Source organism: Cupressus sempervirens, chromosome 7 (assembly GCF_028749045.1).
Source record: "Cupressus sempervirens isolate cs-2001-9-10 chromosome 7, ASM2874904v1, whole genome shotgun sequence".
Lineage (NCBI taxonomy): Eukaryota > Viridiplantae > Streptophyta > Pinopsida > Cupressales > Cupressaceae > Cupressus > Cupressus sempervirens.
Genome location: NC_143124.1, coordinates 301,346,102 through 301,366,337, shown reverse-complemented (window position 1 = coordinate 301,366,337; position 20,236 = coordinate 301,346,102).

Below are 20,236 nucleotides of genomic sequence, written 5' to 3'. Positions count from 1 at the left end.
ATAGGTGTTACTACTGCTACGTGTAGTGGTACCACCTACCACATGTAGCCTTTAATGGCCACGATAGGGGGGTTGGGGTGTGGGGTTTGGTGGCCCCTCCCCCATCCTTATATATATATATGTATGTATGTATGTATGTATGTATGTATGTATTTTAATAAATTTAAAACTTTATCCCCCCTTGCGAATGAAACATATATATGGATTCTATATTTTTTTAAATAAATAAAACAAAACCACATTTTCCTAAATTCATATCTATATATATATATATATATATATACATATATATACATATATATACATATGTGTATATATATATATACATATGTGTATATATATATATATATATACATATATGTATATATATATGTGTGTATATATATACACATATATATATATATGTATATATATGTATATATATATACATATATGTATATATATATACATATATGTATATATATATATATATATATATATATATATGTATGTATATATATATAGGTGTGTGTGTGTGTGTGTGTGTGTGTGTGTACATATATATACATATATATACATATATACATATATACATATATACAATACATATACATGTATATATGTATATATGTATATATATGTATATATGTATATATATGTATATATGTATATATATGTATATATGTATATATATATATATATGTATGTATATATATAAGAAATTTATGCAAATACTTTGATAGAGAAATTCTAACAAACCAATCAATTTAACATTCTACAATTTTTTATTTCTTTTCAAAACTATTCATGATTAAGTTATCAACTTTTAATCTACAACATGAGGGTTTTCTATTGTCTCAATTCTCATAATACAGATAGAATTTGATATGAATATTAGTAAATCACAATGAAAGATCCACCATAGACAAATTTTGGAAAATAGATTCAACATACACAGTGTAGATAGGAATTTTGAAGAACATAATTTGTTGTGTGAATAAAACACGAGACTCCACCTGAATCTGATGCTAATATGCAACCACCCAAAGATTGTGAGAGAATTCTCCTTTCTCTCAAAACCTTCCCTCTAAAAATCCCCTTCTCCAAAAATCCTGATCCCTACAAAATGAACTCTTAGTCTCTGATATGGAGTTCTCCCCTAAACTAGGGGCACTAATTATGCAATCACGCGAGGAAACTTGTTGATCACAATCTTTTAACTCTTTATTTACTTTTTGAATATTCATGCACACTTTTTGCAATTTAAAATATCTTTAATAAATTAATTTCTCTTTCTATCTTTAATTAATTTTTGAAGCATTTTTTGATAAAATATTTATTAACTTAAGTAATAATAATATTTAGCATTTATTCTCTTAGTATCTTTTTGATTTATGTACTTTAGCTATATCTTGAGGCTTGGTCTCATGGACTTATCTTTTTAGCTATTCTATAGACTTGGTTTTGTTTCAGATTTCCTTATTGATCATTTGGTAATTTGGTTCAGACATATATATATATATAAGTTACTTCTGTATACATGTATTAAATTTAGCATTTATACATTAGCATGTGCTTATGAGTATAGTTCAATGTGACTTATTGAGATACTGATCATGTTGATATATATCTGTATGTATATCCTAGTGTATTTTATGATAAATTTTGTACATTTTTTATATATTGGTTTGTGTGATCCATTGTTGATCTCTGTTTTGCCTTGATAAGGGATTGGCTTTAATCGTTTCTAAAGCATGAGTTTATTTCTGATAGGTTGTATGCATGTTTATGTTTATGATGTATGGAGGATTCTATCGTATATATATGTTAGCATAGTTAGATGTAAGTTCGATTTTAGGTCTAATTTATCACAAGCCTTTTTTGATTATTGGTCCCTTATTAGTTTCTTCATTTTCTCTATTTATTCTAATAGTATCATTTATTTTCTTGATTCCTTCTAATTAGCTTCTCTGGTCTGGTATTTGGTTTATATAATTGGTAGCCTCTTTAGAACTAGACTTTTTTTCTAGATTGGTTTTAGGTTTCCTTAGTCTTTGTCTTTTGCCTCTCTCATAATTTAATCTTATTCCTTTCTAATGGTTCTATGCTTAATTATGATCATGTTTGCTTAACTTGGTTTTTAGTATGTATAGTTGAAGGACATTTCAACTTTTGAGTTTATCTATTTATGTGGGTAAAGGCTACAACTCTTTCTCTCTTTTGAAGCTGCTATTTAGATCTGTAATGGATTTAGAGGCTGGTAGATCTAGTAATGGCTTTAGAGGATTTAGTATTTTTGGGTTGATCTACTGATTATTTTTGTATCTTATTATGTTATATTGAATCCCTAAAGTTTTTTATCAGAAGATTAGGAAGGTTAGATTTTTCTTATCTTGTTGCTAACCCATCTAACTTATTTGTCCTTTCTAGCTTGTCTTGTGGTATTGTTGTTATTGTTTACAAGGCTAAGTAAGAGAAGGTATTCATTTGGAATCTTCACACAGCTAGAAGTCTCGCTCGATCCTTTATTTTACATTCTTGTATTAAAATTCTTATAAAGGAACAAATTGTAATTGTAATTTCTTAGTTGAACATGCCAATTTTTTTTTAGAATTTAATCAGGGGTATGCCCCTATGATATTTGTAATTTTATGACTTATGTCTCGAGCAAGACTGGAGGTTTTCTTCCCCGTTCTTTCCTACCAGTGCCCGTTTGAACGGTGGACATGTAAAATTTATTTTATTAATAAAATATAATCAAAGATTTCGACCGTTTTCCGATCAAAAAAATTTAATTTAACATTTATTTAAAAATGATCTTCTAAATATATTATTATTAAATTAAATAAATATTATTACGCTCTAAAATTAGAACTATAAAATTCTCTTTAAATTTAATTCTTTTATTTAATTAATTTTCTAATTAATTAAATATAATTATATGTTGAAATTATCTTAATAATTTTTCATTAAACTAAATCATTAAATATTCTTTTAATTTGACTTAATTAATAAAAAAATCACCAAAGACCTACAAGACAAAATATGAAAACCCATCATAAAATACCACATTCAAGATCAAACTCAAGGGTTATAATCACGAATTTACATCATATGATGAATTCAGAAGGGTAATCATCTCATATACTTGTCCTAATTTCTAGGACAATTGGTTTTAAGGTTTAGGATTTGGACTCAAGAATTTATCTCCCCTCTCTTACCATTGAGATATTGCAATAGGGTATGCTCATCCTAGCAATCTAGGGAAGTCTACAATCTGCATAAAATCCATGCACGTACAAACACATATATTCTAAACTAAACAAGCAATGGTAGGAAGTGGTGCATCGTGTAGATCCCAACTAGAAGGTGACTACAACTCCCTTCCTTAACCACATCAGAAATGTCACACATAAAGAAAACATACAGGCACACCATACACATGTAGTATGCAGTAAGTATCCATAGAAAACATGTACAAATAATCCATCTAACTAACATCATTAAATAATTGGAATCACTATAAATAATCATCATCAAATTATAATCATGCATACATGAAATAACTAATATCAAAGTAGTCTCATCATATAATCAAATGTGTATGAAAACAATATCCAATAATCTAGAAAATAATGTCACTAATCATTAAGCATAAACATAAACTGGCCTAAAAGAGTTTGGCAATAAAATTGGAAAAGTTAACTAGGGGTAGGTGCTACAACTTCCTCCTAAGAGCGATCATGACCATGCCATACAACTAGTTTGTAATGAACCCATTTTGGGGGTCTTTCATTTTTATTATTCTGATGTCTCTCTTCTTATTATTTTTCTATCTCCACACTTTTTCTCCTTTTTCTTTTCAAAACATTTCTTATTTATATTCTATACAATATAAGATGTGACTTTTCATAATTAAAGGTCATGTCTTTGCTTTCATAAAATATTTGCAAACTAACTCAATCACCTTTAATTATATTTAATCAATAATGTTTTATTTCAAGAGTGCCCTATCTTCAATAATATTTTAAAACCTTACTGTTATGGTTCTTTTAATATTATCAAATTATGATTATCGAGTTCCTTTATAGTATCACCATGTCCCTCGATTTGAAAGTATTATTGGTCATTGTCATCAATTATACCATTCAGATGTCATGTATCTGTGTAGACATTCAAACTCATTATTGTTTATTGTCTCAAACATGTAGGACATAGAGATCTCATGTGTTCATATCTTTAATGTTTTTGGTACTGAGCACTACCATAATTGTCCAGATGCTTCTGGTTTCTATTGAGATACATTTAAATGTTATTTCCATTATATATATTAATGATAATGTATCATTGAGGTTCACTATTGTTACCTCTGTATCATAAGTCAGTCTTTGCTTCAAGATTTTTCAAACTCCTGAGACTCTTGTATTGTGCACAATAGGGTACTTAGGTTGCCACTGGAAACACAATGTATTGTTTCTCAGTTGCTATTATGTATCTGAGGTTGACAACTGCCAATCTATTTGGTTGAATAAATAGTAAATAGTATAGGATTCTAACTCGTAATTCATTGTACCAAATGGTTCAATCTCTTCACTGGCTATGTCTCTATATCTTTCCTTTAATGATCCCAAATCTATATCCAGGTTCCTCTGTTTGCCACTCATTGGAGATTTTCTGCAGAGTTAGATGCTCCTGCTTGATGTATGCCTACTGATGAAATTCCCAAGAAGATAATTATTCATGCTCCAATATGCTATGAGAGTTTCTTTTTGCATATGATACCTTTCAAGGTATGCTTGATCAATGTGCCTGATGTAGTTGATCATTGATGTGGTGATTACTCTTCATATTTCTCCCATACTCTGCATATTTTCTTTCTATTATGGCTACCTTTCGTTAATATCCTATACTTTGATTGTAGTGGTAGTGAATGGTGGTGATCACATACATGGATGGTCCTTTGGCTATGTCTGCAAGGAACCTTTATTATCATGTTTCCCTCATTACATTTCATGTCTTCGACCTGAAACTGATGTATGTTTTTTCTTGTCTATATGCCTGATGATCTACCTTTATCACGTCCTCTACTCATTTATATGAGGAGATCAAAATAGTCATGTCCTTATTCTTAATTGTCATTTAATTATTTAATTCATCCTTTCCTAATGTTTATATATATATATATTTGTTGTTTTGAGTAATATAGAATGTAATATATTATTTCCTATTATTAAGTATAATCAATTATTATTATGCTTATTATTTTTCTATTATTTGATAATAATATCATATTATTATGTTAATGTAATTGGTAGATCTTATAATGATTTATGGTTCAAAAATATTCATTAAGATTGAATTAACATTTTAGTCATGTACCATTAGGGGGTTATGTAATATTACTTTATAAAAATATTATTATTTTGATATCATTATTAATCAAAATATTTATTTTTTATTTAATTTATTTAACTCATTAATATTATAATTATAATTTACATTACAATTATGCAATAATCTTGTATATTGTTTATTTTTATATTGTCAAATATATCATTATTATATAATAGATTATAATATGTTTTACTTTAATATTATTATTCTTAATTATTATCATTATATAATATGTTATTTGAATATTCATATATCCTTTTAATTTGGGCTCATGACATAGTTATAGGGAGCCAACCACCAAACATCAAGCCTTATAGGTACCCACACATACAAAAAAGTGATAGAATTTTTTTTTGAGGAAATGCTAGAGGTAGGAATTATTAGGCATAGCCAAAATTCTTACTCCTCACCTATTGTGATGGTGCATAAGAAGGATGAAACTTGGCACATGTGTCCAAATTATAGAGTGCTCAACAAGCACACCATTAAAGATAAGTTTCCTATTCTAGTCATTGATGATCTTCTAGATGGATTAAATGGAGCTATGTATTTTACCAAGTTAGATTTTAGATCTAGTTATCACCAAATTCAGATTAAGGAGGAAGATATGTGTAAGACAAAATTTCAAACTCATGAGGGTGATTATGAATTTTTGGTGATGTCATTTGGTCTTACCAATGCACCATCTACATTTAAAAGTTTGATGAATTCTATTTTTAAGAAGTTATTGAGAAAGTTTTTGTTAGTGTTTTTTGATGATATATTAATTTATAGCAAGACTTGAGAAGAACATTTGCAGCATGTAGATCAAGCATTACAATTACTTGAAGATCATTAGCTCTATGCTAAGCCATCCAAGTCTGTTTTTTGTCTTAAGGAGGTCTAGTATTTGGGACACATAGTTTCACATGAAGGAGTAAAGGTGGACCCTAACAAAATTAAGGCTATAATGGAATGGCCTATTCCAAAAACTATTAAGAAGCTGAGGGGTTTCTTGGGATTGACAGGATACTATAGAAGATTTGTGAAGAATTATGGTCATATAGCAACACCCCTTACCACTCTATTGAAGAAAGATTATTTTTATTGGAATGAAACTACTAATGTGTCATTTGAGCAATTAAAGAAGGCTATGTGTACAACTCCAATGCTTGCCACTCGAGACTTCACCAAGGAATTCAGTGTGGAATGTGATGCTGCTGGAAATAGGATAGGAGCAGTTCCCATGCAAGATGGTCAACCAATTACTTTTGAGAGTCATCATTTAAAAGGTGAAAATCAACTCAAACCTATTTATGAGAAGGAAATGCTAGCAATCCTTCATGCAGTTAAAAAATGGAGGCCTTTGTGATATTACTATTAGGATTTAACAGTGTGATTTTGAGTCAAACTCATTGACGCATGTTTCATGAGAAGTGATTCAAAACGAATCCATCTCTCATGAGAATAAATAGAACACTTAGCACTCATTGGATCTAGGTGATGCTCATAGAGGTGAAGCATTGGGACTTCTTGGGGATGAGCACACTTGACTACAGATTTTCCTCCATGGTTAAACCCAAAGCTTGCAACCCCATTTGATCTAGGTGATGCTCATAGGGGTGAAACACTAGGACTTTCTGGGAGGTCACCCATCCCAGTACTACCCCACCCTAAGAACGCTTAACTATGAAGTTTCCTCCATGGTTAAACATAAAGCTTGCAGCCCCATTTGCAAAGCTTTGGATTTAACCATGGAGGAAAATCCGTAGTTAAGTGCACTCAGGCTGGGGTAGTACTGGGATGGGTGACCTCTTGAGAAGTCTCAGTGCTTCACCCCTATAAGCATCACCTAGATCCAATGAGTGCCAAGTGTTCCATTTATTCTCATGAGAGATGGATTCATGTTGAATCACTACTCATGAAACATGGGTCAATGAGTTTGACTCAAAATCACATAGTTAAATCCTAATAGCAATATCACAATTTGACTTGCTGTGGAAATTATCTCCTCCTTATCAATGGAGGCCTTATTCAATGGGTCAACACTTCAAGCTTAAGATAGATCATGATAGCCTAAAATATTTTTTTGGAACAAAGACTATTGTCAGAAGAGCAACAAAAATGGGTCACTAAGATATTGGGATATGACTTTGAAATTGTATACAAGAAAGGGAAGGGAAATATTGTTGTCGATGCACTTTCTAGGAAGGATGAAAAGGATGAAGCTTTATTGTGTGCCCTTTCAATATTATAAGAAAATTGGGTGGTAGAAGCCAAAGAAGAGTGGCAAAATGATGTTGTAACAAGTAATCTCATCCAACAAATAAAAAGTGACCATAGTAGTTTAGATAAGTTTTGTTTAAAGGGGGATATTCTTTGATATAAAGAGTACTTGTATCTTTGCAAGAATTCCACTCTTAAACACAATATTCTCAAAGAACTACATGAGTCCTTGATTGATGGTCATTTAGGATTTTTGAAGACATATCATTAGGTGAAGAAAGATTTTTTATGGGAAGGGCTAAAAGGTGTTCAAAAAATTGTGGCTAAATGTTTGATTTGTCAAAGAAATAAGGGGGAAACAATTAAGACACCAAGACTCTTGCAGCCTTTATCTATTCCTAGCCAACATTGGGAAGAGGTATCCATGGACTTAATCACAGGGCTTCCCAAATCTAAAGGTCATAATGTCATCATGGTAGTAGTTGATCGCCTCACTAAATATGCACATTTCATTGCATTATCACATCCTTTTACAACAAGTATAGTGGCAAAAGTTTTCTTGGAGAATATCCAAAAGCTACATAGTACACCTAAGGTTATTGTTAGTGATTGTGATCCTATCTTTACTAGTCACTTTTGGAAAGATTTATTCTCATGTTTGGGTACTCAATTGGCTCATAGTTCTTCATACCATCCTCAATCAGATGGGTAAACTAAGGTTGTTAATAAATGTTTGGAAGGACATCTACATTGTTTCACTTCAAAAAAACAATCTTAATGGGTAGATTGGCTACCTCTTATAGAATGGTGGTACAGTACTTCTTTTCATAGCTCATAAAAAATGTCTCAATTTTTTAGCACTTTATGGATATCATCCTCCTTCCATCACATCATCATTAAAGGTGTCACCAAGAGTTCAGGTAGTAAAGGACCACTTGCTTCATCAACAACATGTACTTTCAAGGCTCAAGGAGGATTTAGCTATGGCACAATCAAATGAAACAACAAGTAGACCAACATCATAGTGAAAGAAATTTTGAAGTTGGGGATTGGGTCTTCTTGAGATTGCAGCCTTATAAACAAATCTCAATGAAGCAACAAAAAAAGAATAATAAGTTGTCTCCAAGATGTTATGGACAATACCAAATCATGCAAAATATTGGTAGTGTTGCCTACAAGCTTGAGTTGCCACCAACAACAAAGACACATCTAGTTTTTCATGTTTCTTGTTTGACGAAGGTAATTGGGTAGGATATTCCTACTCAAATAGTACTACTAGAACTTGATGAAGAAGGAATAATAACTATGGAACCAAAGTGCATTCTTCAAACACAAACAAAGAAGTTGAGGAACAAAACCTTGACTCAGTATCCCATCTAATGGAAGAACTTACTAGTTGAAGAGGCCACATGGGAGGATGAGGAGTTCATTCAAAAGAGTCCACGCTTGGTTAGCATTGAGGAACATGCTTCTTTCAAGAGAGGGGGCATGCTACACCCTTAATATTAGTGTATATAGGGTTATAAATAGTCAACTTGTGGCTATCTTAATCCTTAATTAAGTCATGTTATCATTATTATATTATGATATCCTTAATTGAGGTAGGTAGGTAGGCCTAGGTGTTATGTAAGGTTGCATCTATTCAACCTAAGCATAATTAGGTATATATAGGAGGTTGTGAGTCTTATTTCAACACCATATTGTGAAGTGTGTTCTCATTGGAGATATTTGGAGGTTTCCCCCTCGAAGTGGCCTATTACTCTTAGTTATTATCAAGTATTTATATATTATTTCATATTATTTCTTCTATTGTGCAAGTTATTTCATTACAGACTTAAACCACCCAAACATGACCTCAAAACCTCTATTTGACCATTCTACCCTTCTAGGCTCCAAAATACCTAGTTTGTCCTAGTATGTAACTAGGAGAAACTTTGACCTATTTGGGCTTGACAAACCTAACACCCACACTCTTAGGACTGTAGTAGTCCCTTTATTCACCTAATGGTGTGGCTATCACCACTACAATCCAAAATCCCAAAGGGAGCCCCTAGGTCTTCCTTAGCCCACCTAGCTGCCCCTGCACCATACTCCCCCACAAAGAAAAAGCTATGTCACTCTTGTGGACAAGAGGTCTATGTTGATACCTAGCTTTTTGAAGTCTTCTACAATAATCCATGTGGCTTCTAAGTTTGGTTTGTGTATTCACTTGATAAGGTGCTCCATGTACACCTTATTCCTAATGACTTTCTTAACTTTTGAGTCTAACTCCTTTTTAGCTTCCAACTTGTTAGTGGAAGAGATTGTTGTAGGTTCCAAGTCATCCTAGAGTATTTGACTATTGTGATCATCAATAGGCCATGGACCTTTGAACTAAACCAAGTCTTGCACATTAAAAACTAGAGATATGCCCAAATCTGATGATAAATCAACCTTGTATGCATTTGCCCCATATTTTGCTATGATATTACAAGGTCCTACTCTTTTCATCTACAATTTAGTAGGTACACCTTTCTATAATCTTTCCTTGTTTGAGTGCACCATGAGATAATATCCAATGAAGAAGTTAATGTCCTTTCTCCTTTCATCTACCTTGGCTTTTTTAGCTTTTGTGTATTGTCTTAGATGGTCTTCCTCACTTGCTCTTGTATTTCCTTCATTGTTTGGGCAAAATCATCAACATGCCCACTCCTATATCCTATGCCTCCAAGATCTCTCAACTCACAAACACCTCTAGGATGCATGCCATAGACAATTTCAAATAGGCTTCTTCCTATGGTCCTATTCTTGTTATCATTATATGCATACTTTGCTTGAGAGATAACCATATCCCATGTTTTCCTATACTCCTTAGTTAGGTACCTTGAGAGATTACCCAAAACCTTGTTAACCACTTTAGTTTGACCATCTATTTGAGGATAGTAGGCTAAGCCAAATGACAAGTTTGTAACAAGTCTTCTCCATAAGGTCTTCCAAAAGTGACTTGTGAATTTTACATCCCTATCTGAAACTATGCTTAGTGGGAGGCCATGAATCCTCAAAATCTCTTTGAAGAATAAATGCGCAATGTGGCTTGCATCATTAGTAGTTTTGCATGAAATAAAGTGTCCCATCTTACTGAACTTGTCAAAAACTACATAGACACTATCATAGCCATGTTTTGTCTTGGGTAGACCTACTATGAAATCCATTCTCACACACTCTCATGGCCTATTTGGGATTGGTAAGGACTGATAGAGACCTACATTACTCATCCATCCTTTAGCTTTCATACATACCATGCATTGGTCCACATACTTGGTTACATCTCTGACTAATTTAAGCCAATGGTAGAATCTTTGGACCAAGTCTAGTGTCTTGCTTACACCAAAGTATCCACTTATACTCCCATCATGTTTCTCATGTACTAGATTCTCTCTTATGGATCCCCTTGGTACACACAAATAGTTACCCTTAAAGAGAAATCCATTTTGTAAGGTAAATTCAAAAAAATTTCTATGAAATTTGTTCTCAAAATTAGAACACATCTTGTATGCCTCTGTAAAGTCTTCATCCTTCTTATAGAGACTCTTAAAGCTCTCTATCCCAATGCTATGTAGCTAAACTTCTTGGACAATTAACAACCTCTTTCTCAAGGCATCTACTACCTTGTTCATCTCCCCTTTCTTGTGCTTAATTGTGAAAGTGGATGCCTGCAAGTACTCCATCCACTTCAAGTGCCTATTACTCAACTTTTCTTAAGTGTTGATGTAGCTTAGGGCCTAATTATTAGTAAATACAAAAAATTTCTTAGGCAAGAGATAGTGCATCCACTTCCTAAGGGACTAAAGTAAGGCATAAAGTTCAAGGTCATATGCATAATATTTCTTTTTGGCTTCATTGAGTTTTTCACTAAAGAAGGCTACTAGCCTACCTTCTTGACTCAACACTCCCCCTATTGCTATACCACTTGTATCACACTCTAGGGTGAAGATTTTTTCATAGCTAGGTAGTTGCAAAATAGGTTGGGTAGCTACTTGCTTCTTGAGCATTTCAAATGATTTTTCAGCTTCTAAGGTCCATCTAAACTTGGATTTGACCCCACCCTTTATGGTCACTAGAAAAGGTGCACATATGACACTAAAATTTCTAATAAACTTCCTATAAAATTGAGCAACACCATGAAAAATCCTTACCTCAGTTGATGTAGTAGGTGGTGGCCAGTTTAGGATTGCAGCAACCTTCTCTTGATCCATCTTTGGGGTTCCCTTAGACACCACAAAGCCTAAGTACACAAGCTCTTGCTTGAAGAAGTCACACTTCTCAAGGTTGAGAGCAAGCTTTTCCTCATGAGGTCTTTGCAATACTACCTCCACATGCTTGATGTGTTCCTCCTTAGTTTTGTTGAAAATGAGTATTGTTAGTTTGTGGTGACTAATTAGGGAAGTAATTGCTAGTTAGGTGTTTTTCACAAAGAATGATGTGAAATTTTCATTTTGTGGTAGTATTGAGTTGTAAGGGATTACATATTGTAACTAGGTTGTAATCACTATATCATAATAATATTGGACTTGTTGTTTGGTGGACGTAGCCTAGGGATTGGGTGAACCACGTTAAATCTTGGTGTCTTGTGTTCTCTTCTGTGTAATCTATTATTTTTTGATATTGTTTATATTTGCATGTAATTGTTATTTCTATCTATGATTTAATCCTAACAAGTATATCATCTAGGTACACCACCACAAATCTTCCTATGAAGTCTTTAAGTACTTCATTCATGAGCCTCATGAATGTGCTAGGTGCATTAGAGAGACCAAATGGCATCACTAGCCATTCATAAAGCCCATGTGTGGTCTTGAATGTTGTCTTCCTTTCATATCCCTCCTCAATCCTAATTTGGTAGTATCCACTCTTCAAGTCCAATTTTGTGAAGTACATTGCTCCTCTAAGGCAATCCATGAGATCTTGAATCCTAGGTATGGGAAACCTATACCTAATTGTGATCCTATTTATGGCTTTTGAGTTTGTAGATAATCTCCATTTCCTTCCTTTTTTGGATGCTAGTACAACATGGCCTGCACATGGGCTTATGCTCTTTTGAATTAGATCTCGATCCATCAATTCTTGCACTTGCTTTGCCACTTCCAAGTTTTGGTCTGGTGTCAGCTTGTATGTTTCTTTGTTAGGTAGGGATGCATTAAGAACAAAGTCTATTTGGTGGCTTATGACTCTCCTAGGAGGTAGGGTAGTAGGAGTCTCATCATTTACTATGTCCTTGTATTTTTCAAGCAATGCTTGTACCTCCTTTGGTAATATCTATTTGAGTGTATTCTCCTCTCCTTTGGACTTCAATACTACTACATAACCTTGGACCTCCTCATCATTGAGGTCCTTGACAAACTCCTTTCCACTACACAACAAGACACTTGGCACTTTGGATTGTGATGCATCTTCTTCCAATAGGGATTGGATCTTAAGGGTTTTTCCATCCTTCTTAAATGAGATGGAATTTTCCCTTCCATCATAGACTACCTCTCTATCAAATTGCCAAGGTCTTCCTAATAATAGATAGAAAGTATCCATGGGTAGATGTCACACAATAATCTATCCTTATACGCTGCCATAGAAAAATCCACCCATGTTCGTTCATTTACCAGTATACTTTGACCCTTATTGAGCCAAGTTACTTTATAGGGATTCACATGTGGTATCTTAGTTATTTTAAGCTTTTCCACTGCCTCCTCTGGTATTATTTTATCAGTAGATCTAGAGTCTACCACCACCTTTCATACCTTCCCTAAGATCTTACATCTAATCCAAAATAGTTCCCTTTAATGCTTAGGTTCATCAAGAGTTGGTTGCTTAATTAGTACCCTTCTAAACATAAGGTTTTCACCCTTCTCTAATTCTATGAGGTCCACTTTAGAGTTCTTACTATAGTTGTCCTCTTGAACATGTACTACCCTCTTGTCGTGGTTAGAAGAAGAGGGCTTATTAGGGAATCTATATGCTCAATCTCCTAGTTGTTGAGAGTTATAGAACTTCATGGTGGAAAAATAAGACCTATTCCTGCCTAATCCTCTACCTCTTTTTGAGCCTCCTTAGTTACCCCTTCTTTTGCCATGACCTCCTCTACAAGTTCCTTCATTGGTTTTCTCAGTGAGTTTAGTCTCACCTTGGTTCCTCTGCTCATTGCCTTTTCCTTGGTATCCTCCTCTTTGTCCTCTCTAATTTATGCATTTGCCTTTGTCCTTGAAGTTGGAGTCTCCTTTTTTCTTGTTCTTTTCCTCCACCTTTAGGGCTAACTAATGACACCTTTGAAAAGTGGTAAGTGCCCACAAACTAAACTCCTCTTGGATGTCCCACTTCAAACCACCCAAATACCTAGCCACCTTTATTGGCTCCTCTTTTTGCTTCTTGGATCTAAGGCATAACCTTTAAAAATCCTCTATATAAGAGGTCACATCTAAGTCTTTTTCTTTTAGTCCTTGTATTCTTTTATGAAGTTGGATTTCAAAGTCTTATGGTAGGAAGTTCTCCTTCAACTTGGTAACTACGACATTCCAGTTGGCTATAGGATTCTTGCCCATACTAATCCTCTCATCTTGTACATACTTCCACCATGTCAAAGTTGAGCCTTTAAGTCTTGACTTAGCCACCTTGACCTTTTGTGCCTCTAATACCCCTTCACACTCAAAATGGTTCTCCATGCCATCCAACCAATCCATCACTGCATCTATATCCATCTTTCCACTGAATAGTGGCATGCCTTCCAAAGCTTTCCCTCCCATGGATTTAATAGCTTTAAAGAAAGGTTTCTCATTCAAGATAGGGTCATATTCAGGTAAAATATCCTCCTTTGTTGCCTCCTTACCCTTTTCATTGTCTTCTTCTTCTTTCTTTTTAGCTGCATCAACAAGTTTCTCTAACTTTATCTTCACCTCTTCCAAGGCTACTTTAAGGAGTCTATTTTCCTCCTTCTACTCATTAACTTCCTTAGCTAGCTTTGCATTAGTCACCATGCTTGACTCACCCACTGACTCTCCATTAGCTGTAGACATACACCACTTCCCAAGTCCTCAACTTGCTCTGATAATACTCTGATGTGAAAATCAATCTTGCTATTCCCCCAATTTCTCTTAGGGTTTCCTTAGGTCATCCACCTGACCAAGTAGGACTTCTACTCACCCTATGCTCCTTAAGATTCTATCCAAGAGATCCTAAACCATTCAATTGGTGCACATCAACTAGTTAGAACAAAATTTCTTGCTAACTCACCACCATCATAAGTAATCCCAAATGTTCATTTGACCTTCCAAATGGATAAATGGCCATCTAGGAAGGTATTTGGACTTCCTTAAATGTCCCTAACCACAATTAGACTTGGAACCGTAATCAAGTTCCATCAACCAAGCCAAAATGCATCCAAATGCTTGTAATAGAGCTACAAGCAATTAGCCCTCCAACTGAGGTAAAACCTATATATCTTGCAAAACCCTTAAAAAGGGGTAGAAAAAACCACCATTAGCAACACCCTCTTTAGAGACATTAAGGATTCTAGAGGTCTAGGGTTCTCAATTTGTCCATATAGTACAAACACAATTATACCCTTAAAATAAGGGTTTTGAGAGTTTGGTAGATAGTTTGATACAAAGAAAGTTTTGCCTCCCTTAGGGCTTCTCTCAATTCTTCCCACTGGGATTGGAGTTACACCACAAAACCTTCTAACATATTCCAAGCTCTGGTTGAAGTATCACAAACGTTCAACCTCTCCAAATACACTTGCTCTATACTATGATCCCAAACCAAGCTGCTAGGACTTGCCTAGAGCATCACTTCAAAAATAGCTCTTTAGCATTCTAGGGCCCCATATTCACTATAAAAAATGTATTTGGAGTCATGTTCCAAATCCAAAAAGGTCATACGGAACCTATGGTGGGAAGTGGCCCTATACCCCATTTTTGCAAAGAACCTGATTTAGAACAGCAAGCTAGTGGAAACCAAAATAATTTAACCAAGCACCCAAAACCTTATGAAAAAAACCTAAGTCTATATAGAATCTCAAAACAACCTACTTTAACACTTCTAATCTAAAAAGATCCAAATCTAATCCTTATACAAGCCAAAAGAACTTAAAAGCATAAAACTATTATTAAGAACTCGTTGCACAGTCCGTACAATCCAATCACAAACTTCTCCAGCCCCTCGAGCAGCTTGAGAGTGGCCTCATATAAGCTTACCATGAGCACTCCTAATTTTTTTAGAAAATTATCTGATCTTCTTGACAAAGTTGCACCAAATGTAAGAAAAGTTATCAATGTTGTCAATGACAACATTGACAACAATTGAGCAATTTTTGCATCTTGTTGAGTTAGATCCTCAAACCTTCTCAAAAGGACATAAAAATTTGCATAATTTCCAAATAGGACTTAAACCACCCAAACATGACCTCAAAACATCTAGTTTTTCCTCAAAACCCTATTTTGGCCTAGTATGCAACTAAGAGGAACTTTGACCTATTTGGGCTTCACAAACCTAACATCCACACTCTTAGGACTACATTAGTCACTTTATTCACCTACTAGCTATGCATGCATAAGTTACATAAAGTAGGGGGTATGTGCATAAGGATGGGTGACCAAAAATGGGTATCAAATGACACTTTTTTTTAAGATCAAGAAAGTGTAAACATCAATAAGAAAATCAAGATAATTATATTCAAAATTTTAAGGTGCAACAAGAACAAAAGTTGTAGTATGTTGAATCTAGTTTCTACACTGCTATTTTAAAAATTAAAAATGGGGTTTGAGATTAAGGGTCGCAAAGGGGGAAGTATATGAAGTGGTCCTATTTTTTGTGAGAAAATATAATATGACATCTTGTGTGCTCTCTCTAAAATGTTAATTATTTTTTCATTGTTTTAGTCACTCTAGTGTGAAGTTAGCTAATACTGTGTAGTCTATCCTACATTTTTCAACTGATTTTTTTATGAAAGTATAAATTTTTTAAGTAGACACATCTTGAAAACATGACATTTGAGCATCTTCCCCCTAGAAATTGTTGAGAACTAATCTAAAATAACAAAAATTAAGGAGTGTAGAATGAAGTCTAGTTTTTATAAATGTAATTAGTTACAAAATTGAATGAGCTAGCAAAAATCTATGTCCAAAATACTACTTATGTTTTTGACAAAATTAAACCTACTTATTAATGGAATTAGAGATGAAAAGCTTAACATAATCAACATTAAAAATAAATTATGTGTTAGATAGGTACCAAAAACCTTAACAATTTAATGGTGTCTTATTTTACATATGTTGAACCACATGCAAACTTGATGGGGAGCATAAACAAAAATATGAGCCTTTTTGTATATGTTTTATGTAACATGTCTCAAACCTAGAATGCTAAGAGAGAAGGAGGTATTCATCATGGAGAAGATGCTTAAGTGAAGGATCAACAATGCATAACCAATTGAGAAGAACCTTTTCATTTGAGAAGACAAGTAGTGAAGGGTCAGAGAAGAGAAATTTGATCAAGAGGATTAAGGTATAACCAACAAAGAGGAAATCTGTTATCTAGCAGAAGGGTGCTAATTGAAGGATTAGGGTCTAAATAATTTTGACAAGTGATACAAGCTAAATCTCTTAAAAAAGTAGTCCTAAAAGACTTGCATAAATCTCCTAACAAAGTTCTTACTTAATTGTGAGTTTAAATCCTTTCATCAAGGTAAGACCTAACAATCTTGTAAGCCTTTAATAGGACAAACTTTTCATAGGGTATGATCATAGATTAAGATCAATTTTTTTTAGCTATAATAGGCCATAATTTATTGCTGCATTAGTGAATATTTGTTGTTTTCATCCCCACCCTAGTGTTATCTTCACCTTGGAGGGTTTCTAGGTAAACAAAATATTTTGTGTTATGTGTTGATTTATATTATGCTATGGCTATGATACATAGTTAGATATTTTAGTTTATTAGATAAGTTATGAGATGGATGAATGGTGAAATATTTTTATGGTAAAATCTTTAAAGTACTAATTTTCCCCCCTCACCCCCTCTTAGAACTTACTTTCCCATTTATATTTCCAACACTCGATATTAGAGCCTTGCTCTCTGGAAAGTAAAATTTGATAGCATGAGAGGTAAGATCTTGATAATGGAATTCTACAAATTGGGAAAGACTATTGAGAACTAGAAGATTGAAATACAACTTTCCCTACATCAACTAAAGGAGGCAAGAGATGAACTGCAACAATCATTAAAGAGAAGAAAGGATTTGGCCATTCAACAAAATGAGACATGATATTAAGAAGAAGACATTATAGGATTGTTTGAGGACAAGAACTAATGAATTTGATGCAACAATTGAAAATCTAATGGAAAAGAATAGTGCCTTAAATGAAGAGGTCAAGAATCTGAAATGGGAACAAGAAACTCAATTAGTAACATTGTGTGAGATATCTACACTGAAAAAGAAATCCGAGGAAGATAAAGGCATGGTTGAAGAAGACAAAATATTACTGACAAATAGACTTGAGGAGAAGTCATCAGATGCACACAAATTAAAAAATAGTTAACTAGATTTAATGAGTCAATTGATGCTTGTAAATCAAGAACTAAATAGAAAAGACATTGAGATTACAACTTTGAAATCATAGAATGGCCTATTGTAGAATGAATTGAAAATAGAGAAGGAATTCATTAAAAGGTTTAATAAGCCTAGTGAAGCCATAGAGTACTTTGAAAAATTGATGAGAACATAAAGAATAAATGGTGATACTAATGGATTGGGATATTCTACTACTAAGAAAGGAGAATCATCTAAAAGTGGTAAGCAAAGGAGTGAAAAGAGAAAGAACAAACCCGCTTGTCATCATTGTGGCAAAATAGGTCACACAAAAAATGTTTGCAAAAGTAACACTAGAAATCAAAACCCTAAGCAAGAACTCAAGGGACATTGCCATAATTGCAAGAAGCAAGGACATCAGACACATGAATGCAGGACAAAGACCATCAACACTTAGAAATTTGAAGGATATTGTTACAACTGTTAGAAGTATGGACACAAAGCATATGAATGCAAATCCAAACCTAAGTGGACATCAAAAAAAAAAACATAAGGACATCATCATAGAAATTATTACTATTGGGATTACAATACAAGGTATAGTTGTCACTATTGCAGAGAATATGGTCATGTTGCCGAAAATTGCTTAAGGACACACTTTAGAGACAATTAAAAAAAAGTGGATGAATGGAAAGATTGTATGCTTTAGCTATCTTAAAATTAGTCATGTAAGAAGAAATTACCCAACTCAGTCACCTACATCAAGCAATGAATTCAACAAAGCCAAAGGTAAGGTAGATGCTGAAAAAGTAAAGATGCAGATGAACAAAACATGAAGAAAGAAAGAATATTATGGGATGTCAAGCCAAGATGAGGTCACTTTATCCAATGAATTAGGTGATAAAATCATCCCCAGCTAAGAAATTAAAGGTATCTATGGAACTAGTATTTGAAATTATATATTTTGCATCAATTCCAAGCATTTAAGGTATGAAAAGGATTTATCAACATAAATAAGATGAAATTAAATGATAGGAAGGATCAGATATTCTATCACTATATTCTATGTTATTGTCAAGCACTAGAAGAAATTGTAATGTTAGCCAAGTAGGCTATATTGATTGAGAACAATATAAGACCTATGGTGATTGAGCTAACAATTGTGTAGGTGCAAAGCATTAAATACAAGGTTTTTCAACTTGTTAATGCTGTTTAGTCAAATTTTCAAATCATTTTCACCTACCAAATGATCAAGAGCTACTAGGTGATATATGCAAAGAGATTCAAGAAACTACATAGGTGGTTGAACTGCGTTACTCAACATTGTCATCAAATATTGAGTTATTTTACTTATGCTAAGTTACTTTGTTTTCATGATCTTCAAATCCTAGCAAGTTATAATGACATCAAGTACATTAGTAGTAGAAAGGAAGGAAGGGAAAGAAGTTCCAAATGTAAAACTAATTAGCAATGATGGATGAGAACCACCAAAGTTTCACACAATACCTGAGATAGCTTACAAGGGAGACCCATTAGGTGCATTGTCTTCAATTCCATCAAAAGTCTTGATGATAGACAATGTGAGATGTTGTTATATGTACAAGGTTGGAGAGATTGGAGACCTTGAAATTAGGGAAACATGTTGGAAACTATGTGACAATGGAATTTTGAAGGAAGATAATTTTTGAGTAGGAAGGGTTAACTTGTGCCCTAGATTTTCTGTAGGTTTTCAAGACATAATAGATTAAGATAATTTTTAGCCAAATACATGATAACTAGTTGTGGTTAGAGAATGATCTTGTCAAAATCACAAACAAAATCATACATAGGGTAACAGGGTATCCTACCCTAGACAGACCCAAGAGCATGAGGTGCAATGCCAAGGAAGCAATTGAAAAGGCTACAGGAGCTACCTGGAATAAAAGGAGAATGTCCATAGATACTATTACAAACCCCATTATTGCATTTGTAGTATGTGTGATTGTACACAAATTTTATCAGTTTAGTCAACTCAACAATGTGTCATGTAATGTAGTGGACCTCAGTTACAAGATTGTAAAAAGGGATCATAATTACAATCTTGTCGAGTTATAGCTACAATAGCTA